This window comes from Panthera uncia (genome assembly GCF_023721935.1).
Source record: "Panthera uncia isolate 11264 chromosome B3 unlocalized genomic scaffold, Puncia_PCG_1.0 HiC_scaffold_1, whole genome shotgun sequence".
NCBI classification, from domain to species: domain Eukaryota; kingdom Metazoa; phylum Chordata; class Mammalia; order Carnivora; family Felidae; genus Panthera; species Panthera uncia.
The window spans coordinates 72,611,871-72,635,174 of NW_026057582.1; the positions used below are offsets into that span (position 1 = coordinate 72,611,871).

The 23,304-nt window shown below is 41.2% G+C and overlaps 1 long non-coding RNA gene and 1 gene segment (V, D, J or C); one reads left to right on the forward strand and one right to left on the reverse strand.

Moving 5' to 3' along the window:
- The window catches only part of LOC125910333 (T cell receptor delta constant-like), a 168,017-nt gene that overhangs the window by 13,225 nt on the left and 131,488 nt on the right, over positions 1–23,304 (reverse strand).
- The window catches only part of LOC125908834 (uncharacterized), a 132,177-nt gene continuing 126,117 nt past the window's right edge, over positions 17,245–23,304 (forward strand). The window contains exon 1 of the long non-coding RNA XR_007453447.1: positions 17,245–19,000. This is a non-coding gene — a long non-coding RNA (uncharacterized LOC125908834). The remainder of the gene's footprint in view (positions 19,001–23,304) is intronic.

Sequence of the window (23,304 nt, forward strand, 5' to 3'; positions counted from 1 at the left end):
GAGGAGAGGGAGAGAGCTATGTGAATCCCTGGGAGAATGTGGTTGTGGGCACAAGGAACTGCAGGCCATGGGCTTTGTTCTGAAACTGATGGTTGCCAGAGGGAGTGGATGGGGGAGGAGCAGCGTCGGGGGAAGGGGAGCAGGAGACACAGGCTTCCAGTTACAGAATGAATGAAGAGGCCATGAGAGTAAAAGGCACAGCATAGGGAATATAGTCAATGGTATTGTAGTAGTGATGTACAGGGGCAGATGGTAGCTACCCTTGTGGCGAGCACAGCATAATGAATATACTTGGGGAATCACTATGTTGTACGGCTGAAACTAATGTAACATTATGTGTCAACTATACTTCGATTAATAAAAAGAAGGAAGAAAAAGAAGGCTCTGTTCTGGGAGATGCTTATCGGGAATGAGAGGGGAATGCCAGAGACAGGACCAGGAAAGTTATCTCTTGGAATTTTAGAAACACGCTGATGAGCCCAGGATTTTCTGGACTCTTTTTCTTGGGGTCAAGATAATCTGTTCATTGCCTGGATCTTTCTGAGTGTAGAGACCTTCGAGTCCAGGGGTGTAGTGTGAAGAATGGGCCTTGCCTGGAGAATACCTCCTTGGGTAGCTGGTTTGGGTATGGGCGCAGGAGCACGTCCTTGGTGAAGGTGGGATGGTGGTGGGGGATGGTGGTTGGAAGGGAAACAGCCTAACTGTGGCTTCAGACCCTTCAGGCAGCTTAGAAAGGAGCCCAGTAGAGGTGGAGGGGGAGGCTGGGCCAGGCAGGAAAAGCCTCTCATGTGCCTCTATCAAACTGCAGTCCCAACAGAAAAGAAAAGTTCTCAAGTGCACAGATGGTGGAATCAGACAGATGATACAAATTTTGACTCTGTGATCTTGGAGAACCCACCTCCCATCTGCAAACAGGTGAGGAATAGTACCTACCTCCACATGACCATTGTGAGAAGTGCATAAAATGGCATTCATTAATAAAGTGCCTCGTCCAGTGGCCTGATACATAATAGACACTCAGAAAGTGGTAGTTAATATAGTGATGGCACATAATAATACATATTATTCTAAGTGTATCTCATGACCCACTTTCCTGAAGATGCTCCTGATGACTATGGCTCTTTTCTAAGCTCCTATCATTGTCATGGTCAGTAGCACATGCTTACATTGTGGTTTTTTATTCCATGCTGTTTTGTCCTGTTTTCTGGTTCTGCTTTATGAAGTTAAGCGGCATGCCCAGGTTTTCTCTATCCAAAGGGCTGAAAGGTTGATGGATTTGGGTCTGTGGGTTTGATGGATTTGTGTCTGTGGGTTTGTGTAGACCTTTTGTTACTTTTGTGCCACCCAGGAGCCCTGCAGATAAGAACACAAAAGGAGCTTCCAAGGAAAAGGAAGCTTCAAAAGGAAGTAGGCTTCTGAGAAGATAAAGTCTCTGGGTTTGCAGTGAGGCCTCCTCAATCCAATATTACTTGGCTAAAAAAGAAGGCATCATTCAAAGACATTCTGGATCCTTCTCTCTCTGGATGCCCCTTATCTTTTCATTTCAAAGGATGAAGGAATGTACCAGCTCAGTATTTCCCAGACTTCAATTAATCACATTTCTGTTTTGTCACATCCGTCATATAATTTGCTTAATAATTTTTTAAAATTTACTCTTTAAAAATTTTTTTAATGTTTATATTCTTGAGAGAGAAAGCGACAGAGTGTGAGTGGGGGAGGGGCAGAGAGAGAGGGGGAGACACAGATTCTGCAGTAGGCTCCAGGCTCTGAGCTGTCAGCACAGAGCCTGACGTGAGGCTTGAACTCACGAACCGTGAGATCATGACCTGAGTCAAAGTTGGATGCTTAACTGACTAAGCCACCCAGGCACCTCTTAAATTTACTTACCTTTTAACTTAAAATATGATTAAAAGGAACCTTTAAGTCATAGAGGTTTGACAACCTAGTGGTACTATTCTGATATCCATTAAAAGATAGCACAATGAAAATGAAAAAGTCTGTGTACCATATAAAACCTCAGGCTGTGCATTCCACACTTAGGAAAACACTGGATCATAACTCAGCAAACAGAAGGACTTAATTTATTAGGAAGCGCATGGTGAACAAAGGGTGGTTAGGGAAATCAGTCACTCACTCCACTGGGAATGTGGATAAACTATTATCTTAGTGAGAAATTTGAAAGCCAATGAGGTCTAAAGGCAAGGACTTGAACTAGTTGAATTTTCAAAATGTTGCTATGATTTTTCTCTCTCTTTTTTTAAAATCTGAATTTCTCTGCCCTGGCAGTGCTAGCACAGCTTGGGATCTCTCTCTCTTTCTGGATGCAAAGCCATACCCTGTTTCTCCCCATAGTAGGTGAGGCCTGGGAATGGCCAGCCTGCGTTCCTTCTTCCTTCCTCAGCCCCGAATTCTACGGTTCCCTCACATCATACATGTAGGCATTCTCTGAGAGGAGACCACCCCATCAAATTCTCCCACCCCACCTCTCTGGAGCTTTCTTTTACTTTGGAAAACACAAGCTGAATGTCAAAGCATCAGGCTAGAGTGTGCTGTTAATTTTCTAGTAGCTAGCTCAGCAAATTTGGGACCACTGACCCCACTGTTAGACTTCCCTAGGACCTTTGAAATGGGGTTTTGTATTTTCTTTCTTTCTTTCTTTCTTTCTTTCTTTCTTTCTTTCTTTCTTTTTTACATTAGGTGGCTAAATATTAATATCCACTATTTAACTGGAAGCTTCTGACAAATGGAGACTTTTTAAAAAATTTTTTTAGCAAGACATGGTTGAATTCAAATGTCATTTAAATGACACAAAAAGATGCCTTCTGTGTTGAGTACAATCTTTTGACAACTTCACCGTCGATTCTTTTATAGCAGTTAATTAACGAGTGGCACCATACCCTCTTTGTGAGGAAGATGAACACCATGAGTTGTTAGGGAATTTCTCCTGCCTGTGTCCTATAGACTTTAAAGCATTTCTTAGTTGGAGGCATTACACATTCACTTTGCTTGGGATTTGGTCTCGCTGGGAATCAGAATGTTCCCGCTTCCTCACTAGTAACCTAGCTTCCATTTGTAGCTCAAACAATTAGAAGCCGATGTCTGGAACTGGGTTTTTGTTTGTTTTTTTCTGAAGAGAAATGTAGCAACCCCAGTGACCACCCTCTGGCTTCACCCTCCAGGGCCAGTGAGCTGTCTCGAGAGCATGTGTTTGGCCTAAGGAAGGTCAGAAGTATTCATATTTACATTTAAAGAACTTTGATAGAATCACTTAGGCTCAGATCAACCTTTTTCCTGATGGGTTCTCTCCTTGGGGAGTTAAGCCAACGACTCTGTGGTCTCTACAGACTGACCTGAATCCTGCAGATTGGGCAGAATTTTCTCAGTTTCTCTGGACTTGTGTGGGTTCTTTCGCAGCTCCAGAGCCTGTTTTTGTTTTTTACAGACAAACCTCCTCCCAGCTCCCATCGAGGGGACTAACCATAGTTCACATCTTCCCTAAAGTCCTCCTTGACATGGTTTTGGTGCTATTACTACCTGTTTCACATTTCCTGATATTTCTGCCCCCTTCAATGGAGGAGCCCCTAAACTTGAAGAGCAGATAAATGCGTTACTTACTTGGTTCGACAGTCAGGCGAGTTCCTTTTCCAAAGACGAGTTTGTGTCAGAGCAGTTGAGGGCATTCCAAAAACCTCAACGGTTGTCCGCGGGAGCTCCTCTTCTTATTAGCTTTAGGACTGGAGGGTCTTCAGGGCTCAGCTCTTAGAAAAATGGCCCTCATTGCTTAGCCAACTGGTTCGTGATGATTTGATCAATCGCAGGTGGGGTGGGCTTGCTTTTGGGAGGCTGCCTGAGGCGTAGGTAGGGGCACTTGTTCCTATGGGGAACATTTCTAGTCTAGTACACCTCGTGATGTCCTCTGAACGATTGCTTTCTCTTGTTTTAGATTGTTCTTACTCCCAGACCCACACCTAACTCTCAGTCTTGGAAAACTGGCAATGTCAAGAAGATGGGTCTCGGGTTTGTGACTATTCTAGAGTCAAGGGCCTTTACATTCACCAGGGCTGCTTTAAGGACAGATAGCGTGTGGCATAACAAGAGGTGACAGGGCAGCATGGAGCCCTGATGAGGGCCCGGTGATTTACAGTTCGGTCAGCGTTAGAATGAACAACTGTGGCTGGCGTTCCCCTAAAAACCAATCAATCTCTCTTTGAATTTGTTTTCTCTAAACTGCAAAGCAAAACACTCAGGCAAATCTCTCTAGGGATTTGGATTCAGAAATTCCATCTGAGATGGCTCATATAACCCTTATGACAGAATCAACATGAACAAAGACAGGAATAGTTTTTAAAGAAACACCTTTTGCATTCCCCACATGTGGCTGTGGGGATATGTTGAAATGCCAGTTTCATTCAAGGGAGAATAGCAGTGAGTGAGAGGCCAGCTGGGTGTGGGCGGGGGTCACTTTTCCTGGTCCAGTCAATTTTGTGGCGTCCTTTCCGGGTTCCTGAGCCAAGAGGGGTGGCTTCCTGCTGTGTTTCACCCTCGGGGCATGGTAGCCAGGCTGAGGTTTTCCCGGGGAAATGCCACTTTTGCTGCCTGCAGTTTTTGTACAGGTCTCTGTGGGTTTTGTAGCACTGTGAGTATCCCACCAATCACAGTGCTACAGAGCTTTACAAAAACCTGCCCTGGGTTTCTCTATGTGGTCTCTGATAGTCTTCTCCCAGTCAAGCTCCAGCAAGTTCAAAGGGTTTTGGCAGTTAGCTCAGGGCAGGCTTGCCTAGGTGCTGCTGTCTGAGGCTTTTCTGCCCTGCTGGCTGGATCTGCCCTGGAGTTTGCGACCATGATGGACATTCAGAAGTCATCATGTCCGTTCCCATCTGTGCCTTTGGCCAGTCCACTCTCAGATGGCTTCCACAGAGGAGTCTGTCAGATTTCTGGATGTCTCGAGTGGGTTCTACGCATTGTGGGCTGGGCAGAAAATGTTTGCGGTCAGGGTAATTTCCCCTGTGACCTCCTAAGCCTCTGAATCACCTCTGCCTGCCCCACTTTGCACCTCAATAGTGTTGGAGGTTTAGAAAGGGCTGTCATGTAAATTGAAAATTTCATCCTCTTCATGGACTCTCCTGGTTGCCAGCAGCCCATATGGTGCTTTGTGTGATGTTGAAAAGGCAGCCCTGTTGGGCAAATGCTGAGGCAGTCCCTTGGGTCCAAGCCTGGCGAACAGATGACACCTTTGTGTGCTTTATAAAAGCCACCCCTTTCTCCAGCTGATGCCGCATTGCACCAGGCCTGGGCTCAGCTGGCCGAGCACACTCTGGATTTTAGCCCCGCTTGTCCCCTCAGCTGAGTGCCCTTGTGCAAGGCATGGCCAATGTGACAAGACACAGTGGCTTTGGCCAAAGTCAACGCATGCTTTTTATTCGTATTCTTATTTGACCTCTGATTTTGGACAAGTTATTCCCTTTTCGAAAACTCCTCTGGGGCTCTCCACACACTGGTCCTGGTTTGCCTGTGATCTCTGTGTCTGTCACTGTGAAGATACAGTGATATGCTAGGCTCATCGAAAGTGACATTATTGAATGGTAACCATTTGAAGAGAGTGTGGATTTTGCTGTTGTTGCTATCAATAGGAAGCAAGATTAAAAAAAGGTTTATCTTCACACTCTCTTTGGGAGATCTTATCCAAATCCATGGCTTGATTAAGTACCTCAGTTCTAGTTATAATCTTTGTGACAAGTCCTTCCCACCCTACATACAACTGTATGACTGTCGCATAAATATTGAGCAACCTCATCCCCATGTACAGAGTCTAACATTCTTTTGCTGGGAGAAAAAAACAACCAAATAAACAAAAAAACAACAACCAAAAAACCAAAAACCGAAACCAAACAAACCAAAGAGTGAACAGGAAAATAGGAAAAGAAGAAGCGTTATGGTCTCAGTAATCATGTAAAGGGTTGACTTTGGGGCAGAAAGGAAGGAAATGTGGGCCTTGTGGGGAGGGCCAGATGTGAACAAGGAATTATAACCTGGACTCTTGAGTAGAGCTGGTTTTAGGTGCTAGTGTTTGCAACAGCAGGAGGTAGTTACTGCATTTGAAAATGAATTAAGGGACTGGTTAATCTGCGTGAGACTCACTGACTCCTTCCTAGAGCTTTCCCAAGCAGCCATTAGAAATCGGTTTGATTGGAGCTAGTTATAGGAAACAAATAGTTGAGGATGAAAAGCAGTGGAACTCTGGAGTAATCCCAAAACCTAAACCATACAAATGTGTGGATCTGGGACGGTGAATCTTACAATCCCATGGCTGTGGCAGAGAGTTCTGGGGTGACGAATCCTGATGAGAATGCTGCTGTTGTGGCTTCCAATTCTTCACCCCTCCCTGCAACAGAAGTATGTGTCCAGGTACTTTGCCTCATGACTTTGCAAGGCCTTCTGTGAGCAGAGTATGTATCCCACTCATTGGCTTTGGGGCTTGGCCATGCTTTGATTAATAGAATATGGGTGGAAGTGACAGTGCGCTAGTCTAGGCTGAGGCTCCAAGAGACATCCCATCATGGATTTTCACAGCACTCTTGAATCTCTTTCTTCTGAGATGAGAGGAGTCTGCTCCAAGGAGTCACTGCTGCTTCAGCCAGGGTCCTAGAATGAAGACATGTAGAACATAACTGAATACAACCCACATATTGAAGCCAAGTCCAGCTGGACTGCAGGCCAGTGAGCCAAAGCAATATATGTTTGTTGTTGTAAGCAGCAGACAATTTGGGATTGTTACAGGTCACAATCACAGGAGAAATAGCTAATTAATACAGATGTTAAGCCTCGGGTGACCTCAAATATGAAATTACATGCTTGAAATTATTGGTAGCTCCCTATTATCTTCAGGATAAAATGATATGTAACGTAGGCTTTTGTTTACCTATCCAGACCTACATCTTGTACTTTTCACTTGCTCCCATAAACTCAGATGCACTGAACTACGTGCTTCCTGAAAGCTCCATGTCCTTTCGGACCTCTTTGCCTTTGCCATGTGATTGCTTTTGCCTGAAATGCCTTCTTATTCTTTGATTCCCCAATTTAGATCTTAACCCACTTCCTTAGATCCTATTTATTTTCTGGTCTTAGCTTTGCAGTTGAATTACTTGCGGGCGGAGGGGTAAATGCTGGTGAAAGACTGAATTGGGTTAGATACCCACACTTTCCCTAAATTTTCATGAAAACCGTTTCCCCCTCTTTTTCATTGGGTAGAGACCCTTGAGAGAAGGGATTTGTCTTGTTCATCTCTGTATATTCTGTGCCGGCACAGTGCCTGACCAGTGAGTGCTCAGAAAGTGTCTTCTGAATCCGTTTTAAGGATGAGATATCTCAGGCTCAGAGAGGATAAGTTAGGAAGCAATACAGCCATGGCCAGAACGCACATAGCCCTCTGCTCTCTCTCTCTGGCACCAGGCTGCCTTATGGAACACTACCTGCAGTTGTTTAGTGAAGCAGAGCAACATTACTCGTGAGCAAATTGATTTTTAACATTAGCCTGAGTTAAGCATCATCAGGAAGACAAATTTGTTGTGATTTGCTGCACACCATGAAATATATTCTACAGTCACATAGAAATGAGTTTCCCCTCGTCTATATTCAAATCACATTCTTTACCACTAACATGAGTAATCAAGGATCAGTTGTGCCTCTGGAGAGGAATCCTAGAGTGTCATGGCTGGGGGAGACCTCGAGGATCATGTACTCACTCCCTGGAATGTTCAGATGAAAGAGTCTAGAAAGATCCAGTGAGATTTTACAACTTTGCCAAAGCACCCAGTTTCAAAGAAGCATCCAAGAAATCAAGTATCCCAATTCCTAGTCCAGTGCTAGTTTTTATTTTTATTTATTTATTAAAAAATTTTTTTTAATGTTTGTTTTTGAGACAGAGAGAGACAGAGCATGAATGGGGGAGGGGCAGAGAGAGAGGGAGACACAGAATCCAAAGCAGGCTCCAGGCTTTGAGCTGTCAGCACAGAGCCCGACATGGGGCTTGAACTCATGGACCATGAGATCATGACCTGAGCTGAAGTCAGACGCTTAACTGATGGGGCCACCCAGACTCCCCTACTAGTTTTTAGTACACTAGGCAAATACCCAGTCTTCTTTGGCTTTTATTCTGGCATTTATCATTTGAAAGTGTTTCTGGGTATCGTCTCAGCTGACCTCCTTGTCTGAAGTGGCCATAGGCTGGCTTGGGTAACCTGTCCTTTTCTTTCTCTATGTGGTTTTACACTGTTGTATGAGATGCTGTTCTGTGGGAATGGCGTGGAACAGGCACAGGGAAGGTGTATCCTAAAGTTCAGCACTTCCTGGAGGGAGGCTGGGCCATGTTCTCAGTCAGTCAACTTCATTCTGAGGTGGGTACAGAGGGAAGGGAAACTGTGAAAACTGGGCTTGCCATGGTATTGTCCATTCCCAGCTAAGACCAGGCCCCAAGCTCAGAGACTCCAAGTACTTTGAGAAAATTCATGGGATACCAAAGCAAGAAATGAAGTAAGGGCTGATCAGGGACATCTTCCAGGCTTGAAATATTTGGAATTGTGGACTTTGAACTAGCTGTATTTATCACCACCGCCTACTTCCAGTATTGACATGTACTCTTTGAGGGTTTATAAACAAACTGCAGTGTATTCAAAGGAGGATACCAGGCTGTTGAAGATACTTCGTATCATGTACAGGGAGGAACATGGAGAGCAAAAAAACATGGGGGAGTGTAGACAGAAGGAAGGGACATAGATACTGGGGGTGTTTGATCATAGTCTTTGGTATCTGTCAGGGCAGAGCTGGCTTATTAATAGGCAGCTGGATTCTCATGTCTACTTATGCATTCCATCTACTGAAATCTGCTGGTTTGGTTTAAAGATATGAGAAAACTCTGGACTTGCACAGATCTGCAGTTTGAAAAAAGATGTTAATTGCAATGTGGAATCTGAAACCATATTAATGAACTTTTCATATTCTTTTATACTCAAATCCATTGGTCTAGCTTGCATTTTGGATGGAACCTTCGCTGGTGCATGGTTTTGTAACACTATCCATTGGTCATTTGGTAAATAATTGGTTCACTGATTTAGGCAACTTCCACATGTTGACACATTTCATTATACAGTGTCAAACTATCACAGTAGTTAATATCACCATCAACATCTTTAAATCAGAAAAGTATTTAAACACTGGAGGGGGGGGAGCATTCAGCTCATGGTGGCAGATACAAGTTTTCCCAAATTCTGCTTTTTGCCTGAAAGCTTAGATTTTTTTTTTTATCATTAGCCACAATTTTCAGTTTTTCTTGACGTGACAGGCTCAGTTCATTCATTTTCAAGGAGATGCCTGCCAAATGCCCAAGTCTGAATACCCATAGTTTATCTGTCAGTTATTCTTTCAAGCAAAAGTGACGTCTCATGGAAAAACTGGCTAGTTCAGCTTGCAATTCAGCCTATTGCACAAATGTTTTCCCTTGAGATAACTATCCTAATTTAGAATGCAGCATAAGTATTTTGTGTGTACTTCCCCTTTTGTCACACAGAACATTAAAAAAAAAACATATCCAAGAGTTGAGAGTTTATGAAATTAATACTTTTTACTGCTTCGTCATTGTTATAGACTGAATTGTGTCCTCCCCAAAATTCATATGTTGAAGTCTTCTCTCCCAGTACCCCCAGAATGTGGCTGTATTTAGAGTTAGGGTGTTTTTTTAAAAAATATTTATGTATTTTTGAGAGAGAGAGAGAGAGAGAGAGAGAGCGAGCACACAAGTGAGGGAGGGGCAGAGAGAAAGAGAGAGTGAGAGAGACAAAGAATCCAAAACAGGCTCCCAACTCTGAGCTGTCAGCACAGAATCCCATGCAGGACCTGAACCCACGAACTGCGAGATGATGACCTCAGCTAAAGTCAGATGCTTAACTGACTGGGCCACCCAGGTGTCCCTAGAGTTAGAGTTTTTAAAGATATGGTTAAAATGAGGCCATCTGGATTGGAATAGCATGGATCCTAATTTAGTCTGACTGGTATCCTTATAAGAAGAGGAAATTTGGACACAAAGAAAGGAGCCCAAGGGTATGCATGCACAGAGGAAAGGCCATGTGAGGACGCAGAGAGAAGGTGGCCATCTATAAGCTAAGGAAAGAGGCCTCAGGAGGAACCAACTCTGCAGGCACCTTGATCTTGGACCATCAGCCTCAGAACTAAGAAAATAGATTCCTGTTGTTTAAACCGTATTGCATGTGGTATTTTATTATGGCAGCCCTGGCAAACTAATACAGTTAATAGTACTTTAAAATGAAACCGGCTTTTTTCCACCTGAAAATAACATGGCAGTAAAGAATACAATGACTCGTAACACAGCATTGATGCCACTGCTTTGATTCATGCTACAGGGCCGGAAATTTGACCATCAGTGTAGAAATCAACAGAATGAAAAATGCAAGTCGTGTTTTGGTATTATTGTGAAAATAGTTCTTACCTCACGGAGTCCCTGAAAATGTCTTGGGGACCCTACAGGTCCATGGGCTCTACTTTGGGAACTACTGTTCTACATTTGTTCTTCTGCTGCCGAAGCTGCAATGGCAGCTGGCTTTCTCTACTGCTCCAGCAGGCTCGACTTGCTTGCTAGTGATTAGCAGATCATTTGCATCATATGCTTTGACTGATCGATGAATAAGTGGTCAGAAGCCACGGTGCACAGCAGCATCCAGTTCTGTAAAAATGAGAAAATTGACCCAAATACTTTGGTTGAATCTCTAGAGTCAAGGACCATGGATCTGTAAGTCATCTGCCACTGGTTTCTTCTGCGTGATGGTACTCTGGGGGGACAGACACTGGATCCAGGACGGTTGTGCTTTGGTGACAGAGGGAGGGCTCAGTGAAAGCGTAGAGTCTGACTACATTACCTTCGGTACCCATACAACATTTCTGTGGCAGTAGTTCAGACTTTCCATGAAAAATGATGTTTACTTATTTAACGGGCAGCTAGTTGGGACGGTAACTTGAATGTTTGGCAAAACTATAAAGAAGAGGAATACAGCAAAATGCTTGCGGGTTTAATGGGTCAAATAATACCCTTAGTGACTGGATAGGAATTAAAAGAGGCCAGGCTTTTGAATAGAGCATAATATAAGGTCCCGAGTATGGATAAATCTAGTCAAGTTCCCCTCATTCAGGGGACTCCTGATATACCCCGACTTTTGTCAGAACCTTTTCTTTTCTTTTTCTTTTTAGAGAGAGAGTGGGCATGTGGGGGAGAGGCAGAGGGAGAAGGAGAGAGGGAATCTCAGGCTGGCTTCATGCCCAGCACAGAGCCCAACGTGAGGCTTGACCTCATGACCGTGAGATCATGACCTGAGCTGAAATCAAGAGTCAGATCCTCAATTGACTGAGCCACCCAGGACCCCCTATCAAAACCTTTTCGAACCTTCTTCTAGGATACTCACCCAACTTAAGGAGACATGAGCTTGACAGTCAGTTGATTGGAGTTCATCGGTACATCTGTAGAAGTCAGGAATACTCCCCTCCCCCAAGAGGAACACTTGATTTTGAGCTATTATCATTATCTCATATCTTGAAAGTCAGTGGTTTTTAAGATACCTCACTTGTGCTTATGTCTTGAATAAGAATAATCCTAAATGTGCAACATCACCATTAGGTGGTTTTCTTATTTATTTTACCTGTGTAGTCAGCAACAGAATTCTCTGTTGTCTTAGAAATATGTCATATGAACATACCATTTTAATTTGTTCAAATGCCTTCACCTTCAGGGAGTTATTTGAGCAGAGCAGTATTCTTTAAGAAGGTATGCTAATTATTAAGAAACATATGGCATTTCGCTCTTCCCCTATTTAAACTTACTGCAGACTACTTGGCCACTTAAAAATAAAAACTTTAAAAAACACTTTATTATAAAGTTTTTGAAATATTCCAAAAAAAGAGGTTAATAGAATCAATATCTATAAACTCAATTACCTAGATTTAACACTGGTTAATATTTGCTGTATTTGGTATTTATTTTGGTCAAGTATTTAGTAATAAATTATAAGCATCATGACAATTCTTAAACATTTCAGCATGAATTTTTAAAAAGCAAAGTATTTTCCCGCATAACTATAATACCACTTCCCACCTAATGAAGTTAACAATTCCTGAAAATCATTTAATAGCCAGTCCACAACCAAATTTTCCTAATTCATCCCAAATGTCTTTTATAGATTAAAAAAAAATTATTTATTTATTTTGAGAAAGAGAGAGAGAGAGAGAGAGAGAGAGAGAGAGAGAGAATGTCAGTGGGGGAGGGGCAGAAAGAGAGGGAGAGAGAGAATCCCAAGCAGGCCTTGTGTTATCGGTGTGGAGCCTGATGCGGGCCTTGAACCCACAAACAGTGAGATCATGATTTGAGCCGAAACCGAGGGCCAGATTGAGTTACCATGTGCCCCTGTTTTGTTTTGTTTTAACGTTTATTCATTTTTGAGAGACAGAGGGAAACAGAGCATGAGCGGGGAGGGGGCAGAGAGAAGGAGATACAGAATATGAAGCAGGCTCCAGGCTCTGAGCTGTCAGCACAGAGCCAGACACGGGGCTCGAACTCATGAACTGTGAGACCATGACCTGAGCTGAAGTCGGACACTCAACTGACTGAGTGACCCAGGCACCCCATGCTTTTTTATTTTATTTTAATTTTATTTTTTAAACTTACATCCAAATTAGTTAGCATATAGTGCAACAATGATTTAAGGAGTAGATTCCTTAATACCCCTTACCCATTTAGCCTGTCCCCCCTCCCACAACCCCTCCAGTAACCCTCTGTTTGTTCTCCATATTTAAGAGGCTCTTATGTTTTGTCCCCCTCCCTGTTTTTATATTATTTTTGCTTCCCTTCCCTTATGTTCATCTGTTCTTTGTCTTAAAGTCCTCATATGAGTGAAGTCATATGATGTTTGTCTTTCTCTAATTTCGCTTAGCATAATACCCTCTAGTTCCATCCACATAGTTGCAAATGGCAAGATTTCATTCTTTTTGATTGCTGAGTAATACTCTGTTGTATATATATACCACATCTTCTTTATCCATTCATCATTGATGGACATTTGGTTTTCCATACTTTGGCTATTGTCAATAGTGCTGCTATAAACATTAGGGTGCATGTGTCCTTTTGAAACAGCACCCCTGTATCCCTTGGATAAATACCTAGTAGTGCAATTGCTGGGTCATAGGGTAGCTCTATTTTTAATTTTTGAAGAACCTCCATACTGTTTTCCAGAGTGGCTGCACCAGCTTGTGTTCCCACCAGCAATGCAAAAGAGATCCTCTTTCTCTGCATCCTCGCCAATATCTGTTGTTGCCTGAGTTGTTAATGTTAGCCATTCTGACAGGTGTGAGGTGGTATCTCATTGTGGTTTTGATTTGTATTTCCCCGATGATGAGTGATATTGAGCATTTTTTCATGTGTCGGTTGGCCATCTGGATGTCTTCTTTGGAGAAGTGTCTATTCATGTCTTTTGCCCATTTCTTCACTGGATTATTTGTTTTTTTGTGTTGAGTTTGATAAGTTTTTATAGATTTTGGATACTAACCCTTTATCTGATATGTTGTTTGCAAATATCTTCTCCCATTCTGTCAGTTGCCTTTTAGTTTTGCTAATTGTTTCCTTTGCTGTGCAGAAGGTTTTATTTTGATGAGGTCCCAATAGTTCATTTTTGCTTTTGTTTCCTTTGCCTCCGGAGACGTGTTGAGTCAGAATATGCTGTGGCCAAGAGGATTTTGATGGCTTCCCATCTTACATTGAGGTCTTTTATCCATTTTTAGTTTATTTTTGTGTATGGTGTAAGAAAGTGGTGCAGAAGGTTCATTCTTCTGCATGTCGCTGTCCAGTTTTCCCAGCACCACTTGCTGAAGAGACTGTCTTTTTTCCATTGGATATTCTTTCCTGCTTTGTCAAAGATGAGTTGGCCCTACATTTGTGGGTCGATTTCTGGGTTCTCTGTTGTGTTCCATTGATCTGAGTGTCTGTTTTTATGGCACTACCATACTCTCTTGATGATTACAGCTTTGTAGTATAGCTTGAAGTCCGGGATTGTGATGCCTCTTGCTTTGGTTTTCTTTTTCAAGATTGCTTTGGCTATTTGGGGTCTTTTCTGGTTCCATACACATTTTAGGATTGTTTGTTCTAGCTCTGTGAAGAATGCTCGTGTTATTTTGATAGGGATTGCATTGAATGTGTAGATTGCTTTGGGTAGTATCGACATTTTAACAATATTTGTTCTTCCTATCCAGGAGCATGGAATCTTTTTCCATTTTTTGATGTCTTCTTCAATTTCTTTCATAAGCTTTCTATCGTTTTCAGTGTATAGATTTTTCACCTCTTTGGTTAGATTTATTCCTAGGTATTTTATGATTTTTGGTGCAATTGCAAATGGGATCGATTCCTTGATTTCTGTTTCTGTTGCTTCATTTTTGGTGTATAGGAATGCAACCGATTTCTGTGCATTGATTTTATATCCTGCCACTTTGCTGAATTCATGGATCAGTTCTAGCAGTTTTTTGGTGGAATCTTTAGGGTTTTCCATATACAGTATCATATCATCTGTGAAGAGTGAAAGTTTGACCTCCTCCTGGCCGATTTGGATGCCTTTTATTTCTTTGTGTTGTCTGATTGCAGAGGCTAAGACTTCCAATACTATGTTGAATAACAGTGGTGAGACTGGACATCCCTGTCTTGTTCCCAACCTTAGGGGGAAAGCTCTCAGTTTTTCCCCATTGAGGATAATATTAGCATTGGGTCTTTTGTATATGGCTTTTATGATCTTGAGGTATGATCCTTCTATCCCTACTTTCTTGAGGGTTTTTATCAAGAAAGGATGCTGTGTTTTGTCAAATGGTTTCGCTACCTCTATTAAGAGAATCATATGGTTCTTGTCCTTTCTTTTACTGATGTGATGAATCACATTGATTGTTTTGTGGATATTGAACGAGGCCTGCATCCCAGGTATAAATCCCACTTGGTCATGGTGAATAATTTTTTTAATGTATTGTTGGATCTGGGTGGCTAATATCTTGTTGAGGATTTTTGCAACCATGTTCATCAGGGAAATTGTTCTATAGTTCTCCTTTTTAGTGGGGTCTCTGTCTGGTCTTGGAATCAAGGTAATGCTGGCTTCATAGAAAGGGTTTGCAAGTTTTCCTTCCATTTCTATTTTTTGGAACAGCTTCAAGAGAATAGGTGTTAACACTTCCTTAAATGTTTGGTAGAATTCCCCTGGAAAGCCATCTGGCCCTGGACTCTTGTTTTTTCGGAGATTTTTGATTACTAAGTCGATTTCTTTACTGGTTATGGGTCTGTTCAAATTTTCTATTTCTTCCTGTTTCAGTTTTGGTAGTGTATATGTTTTTGGGAATTTGTCCATTTCTTCTAGATTGCCCATTTTATTGGTGTATAATTTATCATAATATTCTCTTATTATTGTTTTTATTTCTGTTGTGTTGGTTGTGATCTCTCCTCTTTCATTCTTGATTTTATTCATCTGGGTCCCTTCCTTTTTCTTTTTGATCAAACTGGCTACTGGTTTATCAATTTTGTTCATTCTTTTAAAGAACCAGCTTCTGGTTTCATTGATCTGTCCTACTGTTTTGTTTTTGTTTTCATTTCTGTTTTCTGATAGCATTAATTTCTGCTCTAATCTTTATTATTTCCTGTCTTCTGCTGGTTTGGAGTTTTATTTGCTGTTCTTTTTCCAGCTCTTTAAGGCGTAAGGTTAGGTTGTGTATCTGAGATCTTTCTTCCTTCTTTAGGAAGGCCTGGATTGCTATATACTTTCCTTTTATGACTGCCTTTGCTGTGTCCCAGAGGTTTTGGGTTGTGGTGTTATCATTTTCATTGGCTTCCATGTACTTTTTAATTTCCTCTTTAACTTCTTGGTTAGCCCATTCATTCTTTAGTAGGATGATGTTCTTTAGTCTCCAAGTATTTGTTACCTTTCCAAATTTTTTCTTGTGGTTGATTTTGAGTTTCATAGCATTGTGGTCTGAAAATATGCATGGTATAATCTCGATCTTTTTGTACTTGTTGAGGGCTGATTTGTGTCCCAGTATGTGGTGTATTCTGGAGAACGTTCCATGTGCACTGGAGAAGAATGTATATTCTGCTGCTTTAGGATGACATGTTCTGAATATATCTGTTAAGTACATCTGGTCCAGTGTGTCATTCAGAGCCATTGTTTCCTTGTTGATTTTTTGATTAGATGATCTGTCCGTTGCTGTGAGTGGGGTGTTGAAGCCTCCTACTATTATGGTGTTACTATCAATGAGTTTCTTTGTGATTAATTGATTTACATATTTGGGTGCTACCACATTTGGTGCATAAATGTTTACAATTTTTAGGTCTTCTTGGTGGATAGACCCCTTTATTATAATATAATGCCCTTCTTCATCTCTTGATACAGTCTTTATTTTAAAGTCTAGATTGTCTGATATAAGTATGGCTACTCTGGCTTTCTTTTGTTGACCATTCGCATGATAGATGGTTCTCCATCCCCTTATTTTCAATCTGAAGGTGTCTTTAGGTCTAAAGTGGGTCTCTTGTAAACAGCATATAGATAGATCCTGTATTCTTATCCATTATGTTACCCTATGTCTTTTGGTTGGAGCATTGAGTTCATTGACGTTTAGTGTGAGTACTGAAAGATATGAATTCATTGCCATTATGTTGCTTGTAGAATTGGAGTTTCTGGTGGTGTTCTCTGGTCCTTTCTAATCTTTGTTGCTTTTGGTATTCATTCATTCATTCATTCATTCATTCATCTTTTCTCCCCTCAGAGAGTCCCCCTCAAAGTTTCTTGCAGGGCTGGTTTAGTGGTCATAAACTTCTTTAATTTTTGTTTGTCTGGGAAACTTTTTATCTCTGTTTCTATTTTGAATGAGCCTTGCTGGATAAAGAATTCTTGGCTGCATATTTTTCTGATTCAGCACATTGTATATATCCTGCCACTCCTTTCTGGGCTGCCAAGTTTCTGTAGATAGGTCTGTTGCAAACGTGATCTGTCTTCCCTTGTAGATTAAGGACTTTTTTTTCCCCTTGCTGCTTTCATGATTCTCTCCTTGCCTGAATATTTTGTGAATTTGACTATGATATGCCTTTTGATGGTCACTTTTCGTTGAATCTAATGGGAGTCCTCTGTGCTTCCTGAATTTTGATGTCTGTGTCTTTCCCCAGGTTAGGAAAGTTTTCTGCTATGATTTGCTCCCATAACCCTTCTATGTCTATTTCTCTCTCTTCCTCTTCTGGGACCCCCATGATTCTGATGTTGTTCCTTTTTAATGAGTCACTGATTTCTCTAATTCTTAAATTGTGCTCTTTTGCCTTAATCTCCCTCTTTTTCTTCTGCTTCATTATTCTCCATAAGTTTTTCCTCTATATCACTGATTCTCTGTTCTACCTCATCCATCCTTGCCGCCGCGGCCTCCATCCGAGAATGCAGCTCAGTTTAATATTTTTTATTTCATCCTGACTAGCTTTTATTTATTTTATCTCCGCAGAAAGGGATTCTAGTCTATTTTTGACTCCAGTTAGTATTCTTATTATCGTGATTCTAAATTCTGATTCAGACATCTTGCTTGTTTCTGTGTTGGTTACATTCCTGGCTGTTGTTTCTTTCTGCTCATTCTTTTGGGGTGAATTCCTTTGTTTCAGCATTTTGAAGGGAGAAAAGGAATTAATGAGGTAAAAAAATTAAATTAAAAACAATTAAAATTTTAAAAATATTAAAATTAAAAAATTAAAAACAAACACACACACACACCAAATCAAATAAATGATGTTAGATCCTAGGTGTGTTTTGGTGTGGGTGTTGAAAGGCGCTTGATAGAGAAAAACAGGGAAAGAAAAAAAAGGAAATCGTTTGAAAATTTGAAAAAATGAATACACCGAGGTAGACTAAAATGAAATGATGGAAGTAAAATAGAATTTGAAAAAATTTACACAAAAGTAAAAAATATAGTGGAAAAAATTAAACAAAAATATTTTTAATAAAAATTGGAAATAAAAATGAATTTTTTCTCTTTCTGTATTGAAGAAAAAGAAAAGAAATGAAAAAGAGAAATAAAAAGAAAAAAAAGAAACAAAATTGAATAGATGACCGGCAAACAGACTGAAATACTACTGAAATTACTTCGTTTTCCCCCAGAAGTCAAACTGTGAAACGCTTTATAGTCCATAAACTAAGCAGGCGGACACACTTTTGTTCCTGAAGAGAGAGGTTGGCCTCGTTGGGCGGGCCTTAGTGTAACAACTTTGTTCTCCAGTAGATGGCGCTGCTTAGCTTACTGGGGTGGATTCTTTGGCGCTTGTAGGTGCGTATGCGCATGCGCAGGAGCGGTTAAAATGGTGTCTCCCAGCTACCCCAGAACTCTGCTCTCCCCGAGCAGCAATCAGGCACCCACCGTTTGTCCTCAGCTTCCATCCACTCCTCGCTTTTACACTGTCCGTGACCAAGCCCCAGGCAATACTTGCCTCCTGAGTTTTGTCTCAGATGCGGCTATTTTCCCCAGCCCCTTACTTCTGAGGGACTGCGGTTTTGACCTGTTCTGCCCTTCTGCGGGAGGGTCTCACCGAGAAATGGTCGGTTGCCGGCCGCACCCAGGAACATTTGTGGGACTGGGCTGCTGCTGATGCATAGAGACTGAGGCCTGGTGCCAGTCTGCCCCAGAAAAAGTTCGTGAGATGGTGTAGCAGCAGCGTTTCAGGGATTATGGAAAATCACAACATGCATCTGGCACCAGGCTTCACCCTTAATGACCTTGTTCCAGCACCAGCGAATGTGATTGTTCTCCCGGGTCCACTGGGGCCTTACCTTCGGGGGACCCACACAGCCTCTACCAGGTGTCCTCCCGGCAAGGCAACCGCCTTTCCACTTGTGGCCTGAAGAACCCTGGACTCCACTCTGCTCCTGGGGATTCACCCTTCCCACCAGAGCACCACCAGGTGTTGAGCTGTGGAGTTTCAGACTCTGCGCTCCCCCTGTTTATAGTCTTAATGGAATTTAAACCCTCTCCTTTCTCCCTTTTTAGTTCAGTCCCTGCGGCTGTTTCCACTTTTCCATTTTCTCTCCAACTACTTTGGAGGGGTGCTTTTCCCATATTCCCCCCCCCCCCATCTCCGTCCTCTCTCAACAAGCAAAACCACCTCCCTGCCCTCCGCGGCTTCTCCCCCAGTTCACCTCTCTGCGCCACGTACCTGCTGAATTCTGTGGTTTAGGTTGTGCAGATTATTGTGTTCATCCTCAGATCAGTTTTCTAGGTGTGCAGAATAGTTTAGTGTTGGTCTGGCTGTATTTCATGGATGCAAGACACACAAAAAACTTCCACACTGTTCCACCATCTTGGCTCCTCCCCCTGTTTTTTTTTTTTGATAGAGTTTTTAAATGTTTGTTTATTTATTTAAAATGTTTATTCATTTATTTTGAGACAGAGAGAGTGTGCATGAGTATGAGTGGGGGGAGGGGCAGAGAGAGAGGGAGAGAGACTCTCTCTGTCAGCGCAGAGCCCAATTGTGGGGCTCGAAATCAACCATGAGATCATGATCTGAGCTGAAACCAAGAGTCAGAAACTCAACCGACTGAGCCACCCAGACGCCCCTACAGACAATTTTTAAAAACAGATTTGGCTCAGGTCATGATCTCATGATTCTTGAGTTCAAGCTCACCTTGGCTCTCTGCTGTCAGTACAGAATCTGCTTCAGATCCTCTGTGCCCCCCTCTCTCTGCCCCTCCTCCGCTTGCTCTCTCTCAAAAATAAATAAACATTAAAAATAAATAAATAAAAACAGCAGATTATGCTGAAAGGTTATGCATTTCATTTGGTGCTAAATTTTTTAAGTTCTTTGAATATGTAGTAGTCCTCCTTTCACTGCTTTCCCTCCCCTGTACTTTGTTTTCTTCTCATGACGTTGATTATTGAAGGGATAGGGGCTGTTGTCCTGTTGATTATCTTACCTTCTGGATTTGTTTCATTGTTTCTTTGTGGCATCCTTTAACTTGTTATTCTAGCTCCCTGTCTCCTTTTAGAACTAAAAGTTGGATTAGGTTGAGTTTATTTACTGATTTGGGGCAGACGTCCTGTGTGGGGGATGCTGTGGATACTGTGTCATGTCAAGATGGACATAATGACTGAATGAGGCTAATGTCGATCCCTAGGATAAGACAGTGACAGAAAAATCTATCTTTTGTAAAGTTACATATTCCCATTGCAACCAGCAAGTAAAGTGCTTTAAAACTTTTTTTTTTTTTGGCTTGGAATATTTTTTTCTGCATGATTTCTTGTGTGAAGCAGGAAGCTATTCTGTAACTGTGAATGCCTCCAGTCTGCTATACCAGAGAGAAATGTTAAAAACTCATTGCTATATGCTAAAAAATTAATATCTAAAAGGGTTTGCTCTTTTAGAAACTGAGTAATCCAAGGATGATGTGTTCCGTTTCTGTACTGAAAGTAAGAGTTTCATTTAAGTGATATCTCTGTGAATTGTTTATATTCCCTGAAAATGGGCTCTTCTGATTTTATTTTGATTGAGTTGATGTATTCTATCCTTTAAGCCATAAGCCTAGTTATTTTGCACAACCTGGGAGGAAGCCTGGGTATAGTTTTATTTCCCTATGCATTGCTTTTGCTCTTCTAGACTTAAAAAAGAGCAATTTTGGTGTGCTGATGATTGTAATCCCAGGATGAAGAGATTAATCCCTGTGCTCTTGGATCAAACGTATGTAGGGTCAAGAGAAGAGTGAAGGAGAGAGTTCGAGACTCGTAAGCTCTCAGATCTATGGTATTAACATTGACTGATCATCTGAAGTGAACAGAAATATTGCTTCATTCCCAGGAAATATCATTCAAAAACACACAGTTTAAGTGGGCAGGGATAAATTGTGCCTTTGCTCTGCAATGAGGAAACCGCTTGGTGGCATTCCGTCACAGAGGAAGATTCCTTGACTCTGAAATAATATTCCTGGTTATGCTAGATCTTACACTATCTTCAAAGACCAGCTCAGGATTTCTCTCCAAGAGCATTTCCCAGATAACTCTACCTGCAAAACTCCCCCTGCCACCCTCTGTTTACTTATTTGTGACTTTCTGATAACTCAGGATTTATTCATGAAGAGTCTATTCTCCATCACATAACTGGGCCATTTGTCCAGGACTGCCTAATGGCAACCTTCTTGCCTCTCTGCTCCCTCATTCCACAGTTTCCTTATTCGAACAAGACACATGAATGGTTTGGATTTGGGAATTTGGTGTCAGAGGTTTATCTTGTGGATGCACTTCTGGTTATTGAAAAAAAAATTGAACTCTTTAAGCATGTCATATTGCAATGAGATGAAATTCATTTCACAACAACCACTTTCCAAACCCTTGTTTTGTTGTACTAGGCATCGAGCTCTTTGAGGGGAGGAATTATGTAAGTTAGACAGACCTGGGTTCACCTGGATTCATGATCTGCAAGTGTGGGACTCAGTACACAGGCTCAAGGCCATTGTTACTCCCATTCTCTTTATGCCTTCCATGATATTCTCTTTTACACTGCCCCGAGTATATTTAATAAATGCTGTTAAAATGTATGGTTGGGATTATTTATTACTGATGACATTGGTGATAGTTGCCCACATTGTGAAACAATTGCAGTAGATGATATGGAGTATATCCCTAAAGAAAGGAGTTAGGGCATCAGGGAGCAATAAAGTTCACATATTATTTTCCCCTGGACACTCAGAGGACTCCTCCTGATGCAACACACATAGGGGATCACAGCTGAGTGTTTTTGAATAAAGGTTTAATGAACTTCAACCTCTGTGATAACCCCGTCACGGTGAAACACAGCAATACAAAAACTCTCTTTTTTCCTTCTTCCCTTTCCTTGGCATTTTGCCATTACCACTCGCTGCCACCCAGAATACCTCAGAAATTTCCTTTCCCCAACGCTGTTTTTGTGGTTAATTGCTATAAAATTCAGAGGCACAAAATTATTACAGTCACAAAAATCAATAAGTAAAATACTAAGAATCTGGAAAAAATGGGCAAAGGACAAATAAAGAAAGTTAGTCACTGGTTAACAAACTTAGAAAAATGTTTTAACCATCCAGTAATAAAAGATGTAAATAAAGCATTAACAAACCATTTTTCCTCTGACAGATATTTAAACAGTGCTTTTGTTAGAAAAGGTGATGTTCCCAATGCTGGCAAGATGTTGATAACAATATAAATGGTTGTTTTTTATTGAAAGTCAATTATTTAATATCAAGAGGGTGAAAATATTCATACTAGTTTGAGGAAATACTTCCACTTTGAGGAATTGACTGTGCAAAAATGCTATATATGTTTGAATATAGAGTGAGGTTTATTATCCTCAGAGAAGAGAGAGTTCCTTATATTTGATTCCTTATAAAAATTACAAAAAGCAGTATTACAATGCTTTTACACAGCTATTTTATTTTGTGTGGTTGAGTACAGATTAGTGAAGAGGCATTAACCTGGAATGTTCTCAATTAATGCTAGTTCATGGCTACTTATAAAAATCAGCAGATGAGATCAGTGAAAAAGATGATGAAGAAATTTAACGAGGATTTAGTAACTATTCTAGAGAGTATGCTTTCGCAATGACAAAAGTTCAATATTGGTTAAATGTCTGTTGTTGTAGAGTCTTTTATAATTTGTTATTATTATTTTTAACATTTATTAATTTTTGAGATACAGAGCATGAGCAGGGGAGGGGCAGAGAGAGAGGGAGACACAGAATCTGAACCAGGCTCCAGGCTGTGAACTGTTAGCACAGAGCGTGACGCGGGGCTCAAACCCACGGACCATAAGATCATGACCTGAGCTGAAGTCAGACGCCCAACTGACTGAGCTACCCAGGAGCCCCTTTGGGGTCTTTTAAAGTAAATGTTTTGTTGTGGAAATCAGGAATATTTGCTTATAGCGTAATTGGCAAAACAACAGTTCTAACGTTTTATGAGTAGGTATCATGGTTCAAAAATGTTTCAGTGATAGCTTCATATGTGGATTCATAACGTGCTATAATTCAAACAACTTAAACACAAGTGCGCTTGATATGCTTTGGATAAATGTTTAAAGATTAAAAGAAGCAGCTCTACAGAGGACAAATAAATTGATTTGAGATGCTTGTGAAGAGTTTGAATAAAGTTTTATGAACTATGATGATGGAAAAAAGCAGTATTTCAAAATGAATATACTATTTCATATAATATGTGATTTTAAATATGTATGTATAACTAAATTAAT